At 39.2% G+C, this 6,045-nt stretch overlaps 1 protein-coding gene and 1 long non-coding RNA gene across 7 annotated transcripts in view; one reads left to right on the top strand and one right to left on the bottom strand.

The window, feature by feature from the left end:
- tenm3 (teneurin transmembrane protein 3) overlaps positions 1–6,045 on the bottom strand; it is a 297,565-nt gene that overhangs the window by 183,339 nt on the left and 108,181 nt on the right. The window lies entirely within an intron of this gene.
- The window catches only part of LOC107671019 (uncharacterized), a 15,559-nt gene continuing 10,527 nt past the window's right edge, over positions 1,014–6,045 (top strand). Inside the window, exons 1-2 of the long non-coding RNA XR_001632150.1 lie at positions 1,014–1,103; positions 2,389–2,391. This is a non-coding gene — a long non-coding RNA (uncharacterized LOC107671019). The remainder of the gene's footprint in view (positions 1,104–2,388; positions 2,392–6,045) is intronic.

Below are 6,045 nucleotides of genomic sequence, written 5' to 3'. Positions count from 1 at the left end.
GTAAAAAGGTTATAATGTTCTCTTTTGTTGGACAACAAGTTTAGAAATGTGAATACAAGGGAAGTTTTGCTTTAGGCATTTTAATTTAAGCATGTTTAGCTAAGTTAACGGAAGGCTACCTGCTGCCATCAGAGCAAGTGTAATTGCTGCATTCATGCACTCCTCAGATGCTCCCATTTCCCAAGTTGTGCTTTTAAGCAGGGTGCGAATTACGCAGTGACCATCAGGGGGGTCAGAGCACTTTGGGGGGGTATATTTTATATTTTAAATAGGGCTGTCAAGTAATTGAATGTAATTACATAATGTGCCGATTAATTAATCAAATGAATCTCAAATTAATGAGATTAATTAATTAACATGTACATCATGTGCCGATTAAAGATAAAGTTATTATTAAAGATAATAGTTATCATTGTGTTAATTTAGAAAAAAAACACTGAATAGACATTACAAAAAGGTAGCTGAAATATAAGTATCTTTAGAAAGAAATATTTTAATTCAACATAAAAAATACATAAATAAATAAATAGTGAAATATTAAATTATTTGAAAAAAAAAACGATACTCTGAATATAAAACTAAATGCGCCAGTAGGTGGCGGCAAATCCCTGTCTTAAGTAAGTCATTCAATCATCCATTCAATTGATTTGTTCAAATGGCTGATTCATTCAGAAACTAAGTGAATTGAAGAGAAGTGAAGTGAAGTGACATGTGGCCAAGTATGGTGACCCATACTCGGAATTAGTGCTCTGCATTTATCCCATCCAAAGTGCACACACACAGCAGTGAACACACACCCGGAGCAGTGAGCATATTAATATTTATTAATTAATATATAATTATATATATAAGGCTATATAAATGCATATTAATATTTACAAGTAAATCTCCATATTATGCGTAGGCTGGCCTTCTTTCTATCTAACCCCCCCTACATCTAGTTTTGACGTCCATCAGGGGGGTTAAAGCCTTCTTTAGGGGGGTCAGCCCCCCCAACCCCCCCCAATCGATCGCTCAGGCATGGCACCGAAATGAGGCACCGAAATCTGCGTTCTGATTCGGTTTTAGTACATACTGGTTACATGGGTACCGGTGACATATTGGTACCGGATTTCGGTACCCAACCCTAATAATCAATATGTGTGAATACAATGCCAGTTAGTCATAAGCAGACTGGAATCAATGGCAGCTATGGAATTGCATCTTTTCAAGTGTTGGTTGTTGGTTGTTTTCTCTCAGCCTCATTCTCATAGAGTCCACCTTTAAACTGACGCTGCACAACATTTTTAGTTGCCCTCACAGTCAGTCAACATTACATGAATGGCTTTTCAATTACATCCTATTGGGTATCACCGCAAAGTTTAACGGTTTGTGATATAAAATGCTTATAAAGATTGATGGAGGGGAATTTATAACCTTAAGCCACTACCTGTCGGGCTCGCATAGGCGCACGAGCGTGTTTATTAGATACAGACTCTTCAATCTCGCTCTCGCTCTCTCTGTCAGCATGTATTGTGTCTGACTCAGTCAACCTTTCCTTTTTATTGCTGCTGGGTTGTGCTTCTTGTTTAAATAGCCAGATGCACGCTCATGAATAAATTAATGTTTACAAACCAGATTGGCTACCATAAAGGAAAGGTCATAGGAGGGTGTATGTGTTACTCTCCTTTTCAGTTCCTCACTCAAGTTCTGCTTGGCCTAATGCAACATTCTTAAGAGCAATGTTCTCATGTCCCGATTATCCTGCTGGAACCTACCTGGATTAGTGTTATTCCAACACTAAATCCGCAGCATGGCCTGCTGACCGTGGCTATGACTTTTGAGGTTGCAATTTTCACTAATCCAGGCCTCATATACTCTTCCTGGGTGCTAAACCTAACCATAAAACGTTAACCTAAACCACACAACTGGTTTAAGGCAACATCTGTTCTCCATGTCATTGTTGGCTCACATAAATAAAAATATATGACATCAATCTAACATAATAAAAGCCTTTATATTGTACAAATTACATGCTCTTATTTTAATCAAAAATAAATGTTTATATATATATATATACAGTGGGTACGGAAAGTATTCAGCCTAATCAAGTCCAATCAGTATAATCAAACACAGCTGGACTCAAATGAAGGTGTAGAACCATCTCAAGGATGATCAGAAGAAATGGACAGCACCTGAGTTAAATATATGAGTGTCACAGCAAAGGGTCTGAATACTTAGGACCATGTGATATTTCAGTTTTTCTTTTTTAATAAATCTGCAAAAATGTCAACAATTCTGTGTTTTTCTGTCAATATGGGGTGCTGTGTGTACATTAATGAGGAAAAAAAATTAACTTAAATGATTTTAGCAAATGGCTGCAATATAACAAAGAGTGAAAAATTGAAGGGGGTCTGAATACTTTCCGTACCCACTGTATAGAGAGAGAGAGAGAGAGAGAGAGAGAGAAAGAAAGAAAGAAACCCCTACAGGGCTTTCAATGTTAAACATACACTCATCAGATAACGTGGGCACACACACACCTGTATATACACACATGCACACCTCCTAAGCGACAACTGTGATGAAAAAGAGTGTTAAGTGGTGCTACGTAAGGGTGTGAGTGTCTCGAAAAAAGACAATATCTGAGGGTAATGTCTTAACGCAACCGCAGCCAATAGAGCTGTCATTCATCTGCGCTCTGTCTGACACCTCCTGACATGCAAATTGCTCTCGTCAGATGCTCTGACCAAATAAAATATTCATTCTCTTGTCTATTATCTGCCACATTACATTCGCTAATCATCTTGCCCGCCTTGGAAAAGTCGCAGCCCACCCTTCTCTCACTCACCTCTGACTGTCTGCTGACAAACGCATCTCAATCTCCATCAGTGAGCGGCCTGCATGACTTTCTCTGCCAACAAATTATTAGCATCAAATCTCCCGTCATCTGCAGGCTATTTGTGGTGTGCCAACATCATTTCCTGCCCGGCGTGGCGAAATCGATTGCGGGAGAGGGAAGCAGAAAAACCATTACATTTCCGCTCAAAAGCTGGATTCCCCACTCCACCCCCTTCCAAGTGCCCCATGGAAAGGAAACTAAAGATAAAGTTAGGGTACAAAAACTTGGGGTAAAAGTCATGGAGCCAAGTTAGTTTAGTGCTAATTGTGTTTATAGTGTACAGAGAGATGGATCTTTTTAAACTACACTGATTGTGAAAGTATTCAGCCTCTCATTACTTCTTGATACTGTAATTAGTGCTAATGAGCACAAATTGCACCATGTGCTTACAAGTGTGTGAGTGTGTGTTTGAAAGGAGAAGTCATGTAACGTGCTATAAGGCCAAAATAAAATAATAAAATAAAAATGATATCCAATGCAGCCACAGAGTTACCTCTGTGCATTGTAATGGGTGCTTAAAGTTTAAACAATTTAAACTTTAACCCTGTTTGACCTGTTAAAGCGTAGCCAATGATTACCAGACTGTTTGCATCATTACACGGGTGGTACCAGCATGGGAATTTAGACAGAGAAGAGTCTGATTCTCGAAAAAACAGTGATACCCAGGGCCTTCATGTCAATTTATGGAGCCAGATCAAAATGATATGAGGAACTTCCTATAGCATTGATGACCTTGGTGAGTCTCTTTCACCACGGGGCTAGGCACAATGTTCCTGGTTGACCACTATGGTGACGATGGTTCTGGTCACAATAGTCAAGTTTCCATCACCCGGCTTTTATGCACATTTTGAAGTATCGCATCAGAATCGAGAGATGGAAACGCTGAATTTCGAATAAAAATGCCTTAATTCACAAAAATGTTTTTACGCTTACTTGAGGTGGTTTTTGACTTGTGCAAAAAAGGGTTAATGCTAATAATGGGAGATGGAAATGCATTTTGCGAAGAAATTCCTCCAAGCGCATTAAAAAAGTCATGTGACTTTGCGCTATGGGACGGCAAATCTTGACTAACCAGCGGACCGATCTTGTTCCACAGCATCTGAAATGTTGTTATATGGTCATTCGGAAATGCCCGAGCAAAATCTGTCATCAAAGTATTTCTGTATAATTGCCTCCCAGAACTGTTAAACGACTGCGTTCCCAAACAGCAGCATCCACCTCCGAAAACAATAACCGCATACATTGTGTTTTGTCTGCTCGTTCTGAGGTGCAAGCAATTTATTATATAGGAAAATTATTATATTCAGTAGCTTCTCCTACTTTTCTTAGTGATGTATAGTGCCAGTTTATCAGGAAGTGATGATTTTGTTCTCTTTGACTCATTGGATGGAAACGGTGCTTGTTCGCAAATGTTTTGTGCGATATTCCAATTTTGCGCATAAGTTAAATTCGCAACTTTGGATGGAAACCCGGCTAATGTCAAAGGCATATCAACAAATCAGAGATCAAATTTCGTATTTTACACACACAAATTTAACAAATCATAAAATAATCCAAATCAGCTATTGCGATGCTATATGCCGTGCTCTTTATATGCAGGCCATGACCCTTGTGTTAAGAGGTGGGTTTGACATGAGTCATGAGAAGGAGCCTTCATTTCTTAGTAGCTATATTTATGACATAGACTACATACAGTACAACACCATTTCCCAAACCCTTAAAATGCATCTGTTGGAAATTGTGTTATTCCACCATATGGACCACCATAGAAACCCATCTGAGCAACTGTGTAACATTTTGATGATAGGTCTCTTTTCAGCTGGAGCTACATTACTCTAGCAAGCACTGCAAACCCAGCAATCTTTTTGGCCTCTCTGCTAATGTTTGACAAAGAGAGAGAACGACAGATAGAGAGCTAGAGAAAGAGCTACAGATGGCATGGAGTTCCTCCCTCAGATTATTTGGCCTCTCGCTAGTTCAAACCCAATAGCTCATGCTCGGTGTTGGCCCGCAGAGATCGGCGATTCCCCACATTTCCACTTCTCTGTTATACTTCCACACTAATTTCACTTCTAAACGTGCCAAATCACTCCAGTAAATCACACACATTCTCGCATGCACGCAGCGGTCATGCTCTGGGAACATATCATTTGGCATTTAGATATGAGAGCCCAAAAAACAGGCAAAAACAAACACATTTCAATGACTGTCATTATCATTTTACTGTTCAAAAGAGGGGAAGAACAGAGAAGTGGCGAAGCATTTGAAGTCTTTAAGCGGCTTAGGGGACCGTGGACAATGGTGTAAAATGTTGGGCTTTCTTCGAGGGGCGTTATTTACTCATTTCACGCTTTGTTGGTCACGACTGCAGGATTCGAAAGGCAGCGGGGCACAAAAGGCCGCATCGACGCAGGGCCGGCTAATCTAGAGGCTTGCTCGGTTTCACACAACAGGCTTAGTGCATAACGGCAGCCATGAACACCAGGGCCTCTATACAGCGGCCGGACAATCACCCACTTTTATGCAGCAGCCCTGCTTTTCAAAAGCCCGACCGGTATTGGGTCTTTGTCTGTACAAAAATCCCAGAGAAAATGTTTGGTTGAACTTAGCGGGGCTTTTAGCAGGCGACAGACAAAGAGGTTAGCATGTAGAGCTTGAGAAAGAGACTTAGCCAATGCAGAACAGTACCTCAGTTTCGGAGAATTAGACACTTCACTGTTTTGGGAAAGAAAAAAAATGAGTGATCCGAGTGATTGTTTTGGAATGCCAATGCTCTTGTCTAGGGTGACTCAAAAATGTCCCTGTTATTTCACCTTGCGAAGCATAATAATACCCTAATGTTCTAGGCATTCCACAGAAAGTTTTATCATAAAATGTTTAAACTAAATATAAAAACTATAATATAAAATAAGTATACATTATAAATGTAAAATAATATATAATTATATTTAATAACAATTCTATAAAATATTAAATTATTATAAATTACAAATTATTGTTTTGTAATCATATGGTGTCATTTCAATTGCATCTTTATTTTCCTTGTTAATTTTCATTGTTTCATTGTCACACATTATTTAAATGCATTACATAAGATGTAATGTAACAAATCAGTTGTATGACAGAGGATGATCAACCATGATCAAAATACACCCCCCCCCCCC

Source organism: Sinocyclocheilus anshuiensis, unplaced genomic scaffold (genome assembly GCF_001515605.1).
Source record: "Sinocyclocheilus anshuiensis isolate Anshui unplaced genomic scaffold, SAMN03320099.WGS_v1.1 scaffold145, whole genome shotgun sequence".
In the NCBI taxonomy this organism is placed as follows: domain Eukaryota; kingdom Metazoa; phylum Chordata; class Actinopteri; order Cypriniformes; family Cyprinidae; genus Sinocyclocheilus; species Sinocyclocheilus anshuiensis.
Note: the sequence above shows the minus strand (reverse complement) of the source record. Positions and strands in the feature narration are given on the sequence as shown.